The sequence below is a fragment of the Pithys albifrons genome, chromosome 6 (genome assembly GCF_047495875.1).
Source record: "Pithys albifrons albifrons isolate INPA30051 chromosome 6, PitAlb_v1, whole genome shotgun sequence".
Lineage (NCBI taxonomy): Eukaryota > Metazoa > Chordata > Aves > Passeriformes > Thamnophilidae > Pithys > Pithys albifrons.
Window position 1 is genome coordinate 46,247,622 of NC_092463.1, and position 13,195 is coordinate 46,260,816.

The 13,195-nt window shown below is 43.1% G+C and overlaps 1 protein-coding gene across 2 annotated transcripts in view; it reads right to left on the minus strand.

Annotated features, from left to right (window-relative positions):
• PPP6R3 (protein phosphatase 6 regulatory subunit 3) overlaps positions 1–9,481 on the minus strand; it is a 55,959-nt gene extending 46,478 nt beyond the window's left edge. For both annotated transcript variants that reach the window (XM_071558694.1, XM_071558691.1), the window contains exon 1: positions 9,359–9,481. The gene's annotated coding sequence lies outside the window, so the exon portion shown is untranslated. The remainder of the gene's footprint in view (positions 1–9,358) is intronic.
• Positions 9,482–13,195: the final 3,714 nt, after the last annotated feature.

The following is a 13,195-nucleotide window of genomic DNA, read 5'->3' on the forward strand; positions in this document are numbered from 1 at the left end:
TTTGAACGTTTAAAAAACAACTACTGTAACTTAAAGACACAGTCTGAACTTTAGATGCTTGAATCTTACCAGAGGTTTCTTTATAAGCATTCATTCCATTCTATTCACTAGTACTAGATCAAAGAGAGCACGGGTTTGGATTTATGTTTTTTTTCCAAGGTCATTCTCCTTTTTCCCTTGTGGATTAAACCTTGAAAGTTGGACGCAAATGAAATTCTAAGGCACATGAAAAATACATGGAGGCAGGAGAAAGCTACCTCAGCAATTTCTAACCAGGACACCAGTGTTCTTTCTGTATAGACAGTGCATTCATGTCTGTTATTAGCTTTCTTTTTTTCATGCAAATCACAGTCTTGCTAAAAGGAATACTTAAGGTCATTTGCAGTTCAGAAGTGGAATTCGGAGCCCATCAGTGTCTTGCCTCTGCAGCTCCGGGGTCAACTGGAGCTGCTGCCAGAACTGGAGTGGACTCTCCCATTAAAATAGCAACTGCAAAATTAAAACCAAAGCAGTTTGGAACTTCTTGCCTGGCTCTTCGCTTTCATTAGAGGTTTCCAGGACCTGTTTTTCAGGTAACCTGCATTTTCATTCCAAGTTACGTGAACTGCACCACTTAAAGGCTGTGGGCAAGATTATCTTCCTGGTTTTCCTCATACTAAGGTTTACAGAACAACTAAAGTAAGTTTTGGCAGCTTCGAGTTCTCAATTTCTTCTAATTCAGCTATCAAGAAATGAGTCACTAAATGCAATATTACCTGTGATTTCTGTGCTTCCATATCTTGCAAAGAGTGACAGAACTAATCAGCCCACCCCAAATTCATACAGAGGCTCATATTCCCCTAATTCCAGCATCACAACCATGCTGTGCTTTTCAAACTCAAAGCTGGAATCCCCAACACTCTGAAGAGTGTTCAGGTCCAACAGTATGAAAAGAAAAGTTGAAGATATTTCCTCTTTTAATCCTTAATTCAAGCAAGTTAAAGTAAATGTTTTGTTTTTATTTACCCTTGAATAAAGTTTACTAACTTGACTTACTAAAGAGCTTAACCCCATCTACACTTTTTTCTACAATCCCTGAATTTTCATGTTTCTCAATACAATTCCTAGGACAAAAGCAGAGAAGTTATTCCAATGTCAAGCAAAAGAAATTAAATACAGTAGCAGCACCTGGATATAAGGGAAGTGATGCTACTTTAGCATACTCACTTACCTGGATTTTGGGATCTGCATTTAGAAAAAAGCTTTAGTGTCACACGGAATCTGCTGTAGTTTAGTGACAGTGTCCTGGCTTTAGTTGAACCTTTCACCAAGGAAGAACACACTACTTTGCTTCATGAAACATACTCCATATATTCAGGGGAAATAGTCTATACAACAGTTCCCCCACTCCTGCAGATATCCTGAGGATGAAGGTGAGTACTTAGAAAACAAAAATATTTTAATACATATGAAATGTGAATTAAGTACTTGATGCCAACCAGTTGGGTTAAAGCATCACTGAAAGAGTAAGACAAGTGAATAGTGATTCAATATCCTCCACATACATTTCACCACCCCCTTTTTGTAATACAGAATGCTAAAAGTACCCTAACCAATGTTTTTTAAACAATGAGCACTAAAAAGGCATGATTTTCCTTTCCTGAGAGACTCAGCTAACAAAACTAAGAAAATACTGCTTTGAATGAGAAGATTTCAAGTCTCACCTACGTAAGTTTAATGAATGGCCCTGATTTTTATTTAGGCATATGCAAAACTATGTTCTAGAAAAGAAATTAGAAACCCAGGAAAATAATGAAAGATCACTGAGAAGGCTTTTTGCACATAAGTTTGAAGTGGCTATTAAGATAGTATTAACTTAATTTCTTTCTCATTCCCTGGTTACCCAGGCAATTTATATTTTGGAGCAAATCACTCCAGTAATCTGAGTTTTGCCACACTGTGCCATACACACAGAAATTACAGCACATTCCTCAGGCACAGATGCCTCTGATGCCTCAACTGAACAGAATTATGTCTTCACCATGGAACTCTTCTGTTCGGATGGACAACACTAGAAAAGTTAAGACTGCCTAACAGAGTAAGCCACCTTCTTCCAAGCATAACACTAACCCTACTTTTAAGGGAAAAAGAAGCCAAACCCACTGTTTTCTCTTTCCTCTTCAGTGCCTCTTTCTAGACTGTAAGAGGAGTACATTTGTTTGAGTGCCTTTCAAAATTCTCTCACAGTTGCAAGTGGTAAGTCTACCTCAAAGCCTTAGCAGCATCTCTTAACAGTACTGTTTCCAAAGGGAGATCACTTAATTCTGCATTTTTACACTGAATTGATCATAAGCTGTGCAGTATCACAAGTGCACCAGTAGATTCTTGCGCTTACGAGTTCCAAGCCATTCAAGCAATATGCCACAGGTAAGGGACACAATGTGCTTTCAGTGACTTATTCTGACTGGCTGTTTCCTCTATCATTCCTTCGTGCCCTTTCAAGACAGGGCTACCACACAAAAGTTAACCACAATGCTTTGAGCAACTCTACAAGTTCCTTCTCTTAACTACCAATATACCTTCCAACAGTTCTCTCCTGCTGCAAGAAGAGTCTCAGCTGTTACTTGACTAACTAGGAATGACTGAACATACACAGTCAAAACTAATTAAAATGCAAGGCTGAAAACTGTGCCAATAGATCACAGTTACACAAAACTACAGTGACAGTTCTGTGCCCTATGCCTGTTCAAGGGATTTGAAGAAGGAACCTTCAAAGAAACCAAGACATGTCAAATGCAAGCTCAGAACTTAAAATCGTATTTATAACAGCATTACATACAGAGGCCTAAGGAGGCTTTTGGCTGAGCTGAAAACTTACAAATCAATTTACTTAAAACCTGAACTTGAGTCTTCTATCCTTTCAAGTAACATTTAGGGTTCCATGCAGACTTTTGTCAGGACAGCCCTACTGGCATTCCAAAAAGTCAAGTCATGACTATGGCGAGTGGCAGAGAAATTAACTTAGTTTGAAATGCCTGAAAGTCTAAAAAAAAGACTTGATAGGTGGTTTAGTTGCAACGTAAAAAAAACAAAAAAAAAAAAAAACAAAACAAAACAAAAAAAAAAAAACCCACCAAACCCCAGAAAAAATTACTTTAACCTCTCTCTAACTTACTTTATTTACAACTGTCAGTTTGCTTTTAGTTTTGGAGGGGCAGATTCTCTGGCTGCTGGTTGCAGTTTCTCCTATAGTAAAACTGAGACCACATTTTTATCTGCAAGAACCCACTTAACAGTAAAACATCTACCATTTCTACTTGCATTCTGCTGCTTAGTAGTTCCACCACTCAACACCACAGGCACCAGTTCACATTCCCAGAGAATACATTAACATTCATGCTCCATCTTCACTACCTCCAACAATTTTTTTTTACAAAAATAGACATTTAGATAACCTATAATCCATCCTCTCATAAAGATGAGATCAGCATCACAGTTACAAATTTTTTTATTGCATCTATAAATAATTTTATTCTTGGCTGCATGGCGCTACAACTTCAACATGGGAGGACAGAAAGCAACCCCACTGCATTCTGATCTCCAGCCTTACGGCCAGGACTGCAAACTAAACTTCAGAATTCCCAAGTCCAGAGGTGGAGAAGACAGGACCAGTGTATTTCAAAGAAACAACTATTGTACATGTATTAACATCATTGCTTTCTGTTATGCCCTAAAAAGCAGCATATTTCCTATAATGAAAAATACCTGCTGGCATTTCCTGTATTTAAAAAAAAAACAAAAAGAAAATACTAACAAAAAGCAAAACCAAAATAAATTCAAAACAAAAACAAACAAACAAAAAACCCACACCCACACCTACGGGTTTTCCAGACTTTCAATCTTTTTTCCACAGACACTCCTCATCCAGATGAGATTCAGAATTATTCTTGCTTGCCTTCAATATTAAGATAACTGCACCTGGTACAACTACTGAGCAATTAAAGCAATCAAACACTAATGGATTGAGAAAGAGCAAAGTTGCAAGTTCAGTCCTCAGTCACACATCAGAAAAATTTATACAAACTTTTGTATTGTAAGTGACTCTGGAGAGCCTTAGCCCTTAAAGTACAGGCAAACAATATGAAAAGGCACATTTAGTTTCTTATGTTGGCTATTAAGAAATGCAGACCTCTCATTAATGTTACTACCTTTATCCACCTCCTTTATCAAACAAATTTCAACCAAATACAGCGTTCAGTGAACAACTCCTTGCTATCTAAATGTGATTTGAAGCTGTAACAAAGAGCCCATCATCAGCATCAAGTACCTACAGAGAAGGATCCTTTGATGAATGTCTGCCTGTCATAGCCAAGAGGAAGGACTGACAACTTCACAGGCAGCTCACTCGAACTCCTGCAGCCGTCCCTCACAGGCAGGAAAGAACACCTTAAATGCCACCACCCCTCAGAGCTGCCATGGGCAGAGACACTTAACACATCCGGCCACCACCACAGCTTTGTCTCAGCTGCCTCTAAACTCTCCATCCTTTTCCAATACGTTGGTGACAGCAGCTGAACTTTTCAAATGTAACCCAGCACTTACTATTTTCTAGAAGAGTCAGCTCCCAGAGTTACTGGGATATCCAGCAAGTCTGTCAAGACAGTAACAGAAGAAATAACATGAATTACTCCAGTTCAAACCAGACCTGAAGTTTTCAGCTGAGCTCTTTAGACCAGTCGTAGTAAGCACATGGTTAAGTAAGAGCACAATATGGAGAGCCAGAATATGGAGAGCCTGACTTCTTCACATCACAGAAAGAGTTTTTTCACCGAGGTCTTACCTATGATTTTTGCCCTAATGTATCTGTTAGTAATAAACAAACAAAAAAAATTAAAAAAAAAACAAACAACACACACTTCCCCCCCCCCCCACTAAGCATAGTAGAAATAAGACCTGGTTTCTACTATACTTACACAAAAAAGCAAATAGCATTGCATTTGTACCATTTCTCTGAGAAAGACTAACTTTACAACCATTCTGCTACAAAGATGCAAAAATCTGCCCCTTGGAGGCTGTACCCGATAATCCTCTCACAGCACCAGCGGCACCGAAGTAACATCAATTTGTAGCCAGACAAGCCTTTAGAAAAGTCTGTTACTGCCTTGTTTTCTGCTCCAATGCAAACGCCCAAACCAGTTAGAGTACAATGAAGAAATGCAATCACACCTGTACTGGGACTGCCTGCAGCCACTGCATAAGGCACTTCCTGAAGCTTTTAAACTTGCTTTTGAAATGTGCTACACCCAACTGAGGACGAGGCTTTTACGCTTTGCTCTTCTAAAGGAGCACAATGTACATTTACAGAAAGCACCTTTCCCTTATTACCAGTTTGGGAAATGATGGAATTCACTCCAAAAATCTACAGCAGAAGTTAAATTTGTCCAACAAAGATGTTATTTTATATACTAGGATCCAGTTAGAAATACTGCCAATGGTCACTCAAGAGAGGAACTTGGCTGCTGCACAAGAGGGATAGGAGGCCTAGAATTCCCTTTAGTAACTATCAATCAGAATGCTTCCAGTGCTGGAATAGCTATATCCTAGGACATACTTAACTCAGAAACTACTGAAGTTTCCATCCTCCATCCCACTATGCTTCATTACCAAACGGGAAACGACACGGCCATTTCTCAAGACTCACACAGAAACTGGCCATCATAAAAGGCTTTAGTGTTCTTCAAGCATCTTTTGGCACAACTGACAAGAGGTGACCTTTGGTCTTCCAGGGCTCATTTTCTACAAGACCTGACGGCCACAGGACTGAGACCATTAGGCCATGAACTCCAGCTCCCTGCAGATGGGCAACTTAAGACTGTGCATAAATGCTTAAAAGCATCTCATTCAAAATGAAATAGGACAAGGTTTTAAGAACGATAGAAAGAAAGTAATCAACCCTCAAATCTCACTATAGGGTAGTTTCTGCTTGTGCACACATACTTTTTTTACTCAATTCTGCCTTCTTTCATTCACATTTTTAACCAAATCCCCACTATGCATTTCACAGGCACTCAGCCTAACAAGATACACCACCCCTTCAGCTCCACCAGTCCACAGAGCTGTACACTGATGCCCTTTCGATATCTTTTCCACTGCTGGCATTCAACACATCCCATACATTTGTCATCAAGCATTTCAAATTTAAGTTTAAGAGAAAAAGATATACCCATATAACAGAATTAGGAGATGACTATACAGACTAACAGCATGAAGAAAAAAAGATCAAAGTATTAACTGAGAACTTTTTCACCCATTCGAGATCACATATACCACTTCAAAGATGCTTCCTGGCACTTTATGGAAATTACTAAATAAAAAAGGTCATGAAGAGTCTTGTATTTCACACTAACAGATCTTGCCAATATTGTGTGAAGAATTATTCCATAAACAGACAAGGTTATAACAGCTTATACCAAATGTCTTCCCAATCCTCTCAACTCAGTCTATTCCATTTCCTGAGAGGTGTCCCAAACTAGCTCTAGAGCTCTATATGTTATCCAAGAGTAGAAAAACATGCTCCTTTAGTTGCTTAGTAGCATATAGTTTCTAAAACAGATGCTGGCACACTGACACGCTACAAAAACAATTAAACATGCTGTGCAGAGCTTTCAACATGGTGTTCATTTTCTCTATATATTTTCTGCTTGATCTTCCAGGCTTGCTTCCCACTCTGAACATATCAGGACTAAATGTGATCACTAGTTTCTAAGTTTTTTTGTTCTCCTCCTCCAACTTTACAAAATTAGATGACGTAAGCAAGATATTATTTCTCATTTACCATTACTTGCTTTATTACTGGGAAAAGTTTTGCCAAAAACAGTGGCTCCACATCTGAGGATAATCAAACAAGACATCTGGTCTTCTAGAATTGGGATGTGAGACATTAAGGTGAGATAACACGCTATTCCTAAACCTGGCATATGAGATAAAGGAGGACACGGTAGCCTTAAGGATCACAAGGATCACGGGTGAAGGTGCTACTATGAAAGACAAATTTCGATGGCAGACAAGATGCTTAAGACATCCTACCCTCCTACCACAACAGAGCACTGTGCTCATACCAGCACCTCCTCTGCCCAAGCTGAAAAGCCATGGTTTCCACCATAACTTCCAAAGGCCATATATTAACCCAGTTATATGAGAAGGGAGTGTACAAGCCTCCTGCCTACAAAGATGTCCTGAAGTAATGCTGAAACACTGAAGCTGAAACAAGGTCTTACATCCATATAGAAACACAGAGCAATCTTAACTGCAGAGTTAAGTAAATACTTCAAGGCCTTTTAAGCACTTCTACAAAACAGGACATTATTGGATAGAAAGGAGAGTGGACCAGACAGTTCCTCAAAGCATTTCTCTCTTCTGACTGTTTCAATACCATGCTGGTTTGTTTTGAGACAGTTCTTTAGCATTTCACAGCATGTGCATGTCAAGCTTAAGCTGAGCAGAGAAGCAAAGCTGTTGAGCCATAACAACAGAGCTCACTCTCTGAACATCTGTTTGTACTAAAACTACATACATGATTTTCTGCTCTAATACTGCTAAATTCAGATTCCGTTCTATTGATTCATTTGAATTTCACTCTTAGAACACGATCTGATTCTCTGAGTGCTACACAGGCTACAGCATCATCTCAGATAAGGCAGAAACGTTCTGCAGGAAAAAGTCACTTTCAGTCACTTCAGCAAGTCAACAGAAGGGAGCAGTTTGCAGGCAGTATTGCGAAGAGACAAACACGCTACTTAGTATCTTGAATTCCATGAGGGAATAACAGCCAGTTGATTTATATTTAAAAGAATCAAAAGCTACTGCACTTAGAGCACTTCACATACAACTCTAACTTGCTTGTAAAGAAGCCGTAATGCACTACCCAACTAAAAGCCATTCCTGTTAAACAGGTTGCTTTTCTGGAATTTCTGAACTACAACTTTCACTTAACTCCATGTTTTCCGTAAGGTCGTGGTAAACAGACCTCATCAGCAGTTCTGGCCAGAACAGAATCTCCTACTAGTATCAGAAAATAAATTCCTTTACTAACTTAGAAGGTGCAAGATTCAATACTGCAGATGCTTTCTGCTTTTCACACAGAAAGCAAGTAAGTGTCACCACATCATAGATGGAGGAAACAAATCATTTAAGTGAACTTCAAGTACCTAAAAATACAAACTGTAAAGAAAAATATGCAGACTCGATACTACATTGGCATTAATCATTAATATTTCTCATTAATAATTTACATATTTAAAGGTAATTCTATAGCGTTATTTTACATTTGTAAAATAAAGACTTCTGTGAGTCACAGTTATTCCATGTCTTACCACTGAAAACATAACACAGAGCTGAGCAATCAGACTCTTACTAGAATGTCTGTTGCACTGAAAATAGTCATTGGAGTTCAAGTAACTTCAGCAATCTCTCTGGAACACTGAAACAGGGAGCACACAGGTATTTGTGCAACCCAAAGACACTGTACTGTTAAGAGCACGTTTAAACTCAATCTGCTGAAGGAGTTTTAAAACCTAATACCCCCAGCAGTAACACAAACTTTCACTTTTAAGTTGTCAACATCTCACAAGGAACTCTTTCTAAAGCTATCCACCTACTCCTAAGTTTTCTCCACTCTTCCACTCAGAACACTTGTTTAAAATAGCAACACACCCATTCAAAGTACCCCACTGTTCTGACTTAAGTAACGTTTATGCTGACAGAGATGATCTTTAGCCTCAAATGCACTTATGTCATATAAGACGGAGTCATATGACACTAGATAGACTGTAACACTAATTCCCTCTTACACTTTGGAAAGTTCTTAGCAACCAGAGCAAAACAAAACCAGAAAAACTGGCAGGTTCTAAATGAGATTCTGCCAAACGCGTTTAACAGCAGTTAAAGCTTACCCAAACACTGCTATGCTCTTTAAAAAACTGTAATTAAATAGAAGCTACCTTGTTAAAAAAACAAAACAAAAACAAAAAAAACCACCTCAGAAGTCCCACGAAGCCACCCCCGCGCGGAGCCCCCCGAGCAGAGGGGCCGGGGCGGGCCGGGCTCCCCCGGCGGGGCCCGGGCCTCCCGCCGCGCCCAGGCCCGCGCACCCCGAGCCGCGCCCCGACCGCTCCGGGCCCGCAGCGCGTGGGCGAGAGGCCGCGCACCACCGGCCCCGGCGACCCCGACAGGCCCCGGCCCGGCAACGCCGAGCAGCGCCCGGAGCCCCCGCACGGCGCTGAGCGGGCGCCAGGCCCGCGCCGCCTCGGAGGAGCCGCCGCCGGAGCGCCGGCCCGCTGGAAGCGGCGGCGGGGAGATCTTGCCGCCGTCCCGGCCGTACCTCGGCAGCGCGTTCCCCGCCACAGGCCCCGGGTGCCTCCGCTCAGGCGGGAAAACCTCCGCTCGCCACCATCACCGACGCTCCAAGATGGCGGACATGGCAGCTCCGGCGAGCCCTCCTCTGCCTCCTCCCTGCCTGCCAATCACCGCTCCCGGCACCGCCCCCGCCCCGGGCCGCGCCTCTCTATTGGGCGCTGTGCCCAGCTCAGCCGCTCACTGGCCGCTCGGCCAACGTCACTCACGCAGCTGCGCGGCTACGATAGGCTGGGCCGCGCGCGGGGCGGGCCCTCGGCTGCCGCCGTCCAGTCAGCGCACGGGGCGGGTGCGCCGCGCTCCCTCCCGCCCGACCTGGCAACAGGGCGACGTCACCCTGACCGGCGTCTTCTTTGGCCAATGGAAAAAGGCAGTTCCTTTTAAAAATAAACCCGTTCCGTCCAATCCGGGCCCGAGGCGCTCGGAGGCCGCGGCGGGGCCCGTCCCGCAGTTTCACCCGCCGCGCCTCGCCATTGGCCCGCGCGCGGGGCCACGCCCCCGGGGCGCGCGCGGGCTCTAAACTGCCCGGTAACAGAGCGGCGGCGCGCGGGGCGGGGGGCGGGCCCGGAGGGGCAGTCCCGCAGCGCTGCGCAGGGTTCTGACCGTCCGTGCGGCCGATCACGGGGCCTCCAACACCGCCGAAAATCCGGCAGCGTGTCTTTTATAGAGCCACAGAATCGCCAAGGTTGGAAAAGACCTTTGAGGTGATCAAGTCCGACCGTCAAGCAGCACCACCAGACATGCTCGCCAGTAAACCCTGTCCTCAAGTGCCACATCCACACTTCTAGGGATGATGATGCCACCACTTCTCTAGGCAGCCTGTTCTAATTCCTGACCACTATTTCAGTGAAGAAATTTTTCTTAATATCCAATCTAAACCTCCCCTGGCACAACTTGGGGTCGCTTCTTCCGGTGCTGTCACTTGTCACCTGGGAGAAGAGCCCAAACCCAACTGGCCACAACCCCTTTCAGGCAGTTGTAGGAGCGATACTGTGCCCCCTGAGCCTCCTGTTCTCCGGGCTACATGACTGCAGCTCCCTCAGCTCTTCCTCATAGGATTTGTGCTCCAGACCATTCATCAGCTCCGTTGTCCTGACCTGGACTCAGTCCAGCACCTCAACTGCAGTGAAAGGCCCAAAACTGAACTCAGGATTTGAGGTGTGTCCTCAACAGCACCAAGTACGGGGGAACAATCACTGACCTGGTCCTGCTGGCCACACTACTGCTGATACATAGAATCATAGAATACTGTGAGCTAGAAGGGACCCACAAGAATCATGAAGTCCAACTCCTGGCCCTGCACAGAACATCCCGAGAATCCCACCATGTACCTGAGAGCATTGTCCAAACGCTTCTTGAACTCTGTCAGACTTGGTGCTGTGACCACTGCCATGGGGAGCCTGTCCCAGTCATCAACCACCCTCTGGTTGAAAAACCTTTCCCTGGTATCTGACTTAAACCAGACCAAAGTGCTCCAGAATGGACGTGTGTTAGAGCTAGGACAGGAACTGCACCTTGGCTTTCACAAGCCTCCTTGGTTGTCCCCCACAGTGTGCTGGCTGGGGCTGCAGCATTGCAACCCTGGCTGGCCAAACCCAGTGGCAAGGTCCTTTATTCAAAAACTCAGGTGACAAATATCTGAATAGGCAGCCTCTTGTGCCCCACAGCTGGCAAAAAACACAAGTTCCAGCTCCCACGCCTCCAGTCTTCTCTCCATCTTTTCCCAATGTAGTAACAGAGCCAGGAAGGCTTGTTGTTCTCCTTGTCAGTTGACATGGTGGACTTGTAAAACACTCCCTTTCTTGGAGACTTGCTCCATCAAGGCACAGTGAGAGCACAGTGTTAGCAGCTCTTCATCAGTGTGTATAAGCAAGTAGCTGAGGGGGATATGGTGTAGCTGTGGCTCACCAAAGCCAGTTTTCCGCCATGCCAATATTTTCCATTCCCATTAGGAGTGTAGCTGTGCTTTCTGTGAACGGTGGCAGAGACCTCTGTTTTATAATGAGTGTAAATCATATATGAGGGGATTTTTTTTTATATTTACATATATTCATTCTGATAGTTACTGGTTATAATATGCTTAAGAAGAGAAACAGAGGACTGTTATGATTAAGGCAAGAGCTTATTTATTCATTTCCAATGGCGAAACAAACAACAGCACTAAAAGGTAGTTTCATGACAGGGTAGTTCTTGCAGGCACCTCATGTAGAGCACATGAAAACTGAAGGGTAGAGCTGTGTTTATTTCATATACCTAAGGAAGTGGAAAAAATAGGTTTCTTTGGCTTCATAATGAATATCAGCAGTCTAGGATAAAGGAACTCCACTTGTGAATAATGTATCATCGCATCTTTCACATGCTCACCTGACAAAGCTCAGTACAGCTGTATTTACATCTCACTGCAAATCAATCAGCGGATCTGCTCCCATTAAAACAATGGTTTTGGTATTACAAAGAGACATAAATATTGAGGATGCTGCTGCAGAAAGCAGAATCATTTTCAGGAGAGAAACAGTGAGCCAAGCTAGAAGTGGTCTTAAATCTTAGACTACAAGAGTAGGATGTTAATGGGAGGCTGTTATTTTTGGTTTTGGACAAAGGGACAATGGAATAGGTAAAGCTGTGTGCTTACCTATCTGTGTGTGTCCTTTTCAGAGTAAGGATTGAATTTTGCCTGCACATAAGAGGTAGTGCACATCTTCTCCTTCCCCATGGTATTCTGTCCAAGAACTTCAAAGACATAGGCAGCTTGGGGTTCCTCTAAATACAGAAAAATAGGTTAAGTTGCATGTTTCTAAAGAAAAGGTTTACAAGATTTACAGAAGCTGCAAACAGGCTAACACATGGCCTGGCCTTTGTGCTTTGTCCAGGCAGTTACACAGCAGAAACTCTTGCCAGCTGCTCAGATGCTTGGTTTTATAATGCCTATTGCATAAAAGGCTGGCCACAGTGTCAACTTTCTTGGTGTTTCTAAGTCCTTCCTACCAGTTGACCAAGCTTTGGCTCCTGTGCTTTCTGTAGGCATTCCTAGTTTTCCCAAACACTGAGCTGCATCCTGCTTATCCTACTAAGAGCTATCCTGGCACATGTTCCCCTTCAGTATACGATGGCACATCCTTATTTCACAAAACCTGTGTGAACAGAAGCCCTCCCCAAGCCGTGAGCCCACTGGGTTGCTTCCATTAGAAGGAGATTGTTGGCTGCCAGCTCAGACACATGATCATCTTATTCTGCCTGAATAAGTTAGTGGAGCTAAAGCAGTTATGGATACATGTGATCTTAATGTGTCACAAACACATAGGAAAAACTCAGCAGCGTGAAATGCATTTGCTGATACACAGAGATACACACTTAGGTCTCTGAGTGTAGAGCCTGCTTTTTGTTTTCTTTTTCATGCAAGCAGATCTATTTAGTAAAATATGTAAAAAAAATTATCCTCAAAACAATCAACCTGAAATGGGACTTTGTTTCTTTTTTCATTATTTCAGCTGGTGCTCCATCCAGAAAGCTCTCTAGACTGTATTTGTTCCGCATTTTGTCTGTCTCCTTTTTGTTTTCTTTCCTTTCACTGTGTCTGCCTTTTGTGGAGGTGGTTTTGTTTATGTCATGCCACTTGCATATTCTAGCAGTGAGTACCTGCACTAACCACAACAAATGGAGAGTTCACAATATAAAGTGTATAGACGCTGTTCTGGTTGTGTCATCAATTGTCAGTGCCATTCTATAGGAAAGATACTGGAAATTGTGAGCAGAGAGTTAACAGAAAAGAATGGCTCTAAATAATGGATAAAGGAGTGTTTAATGT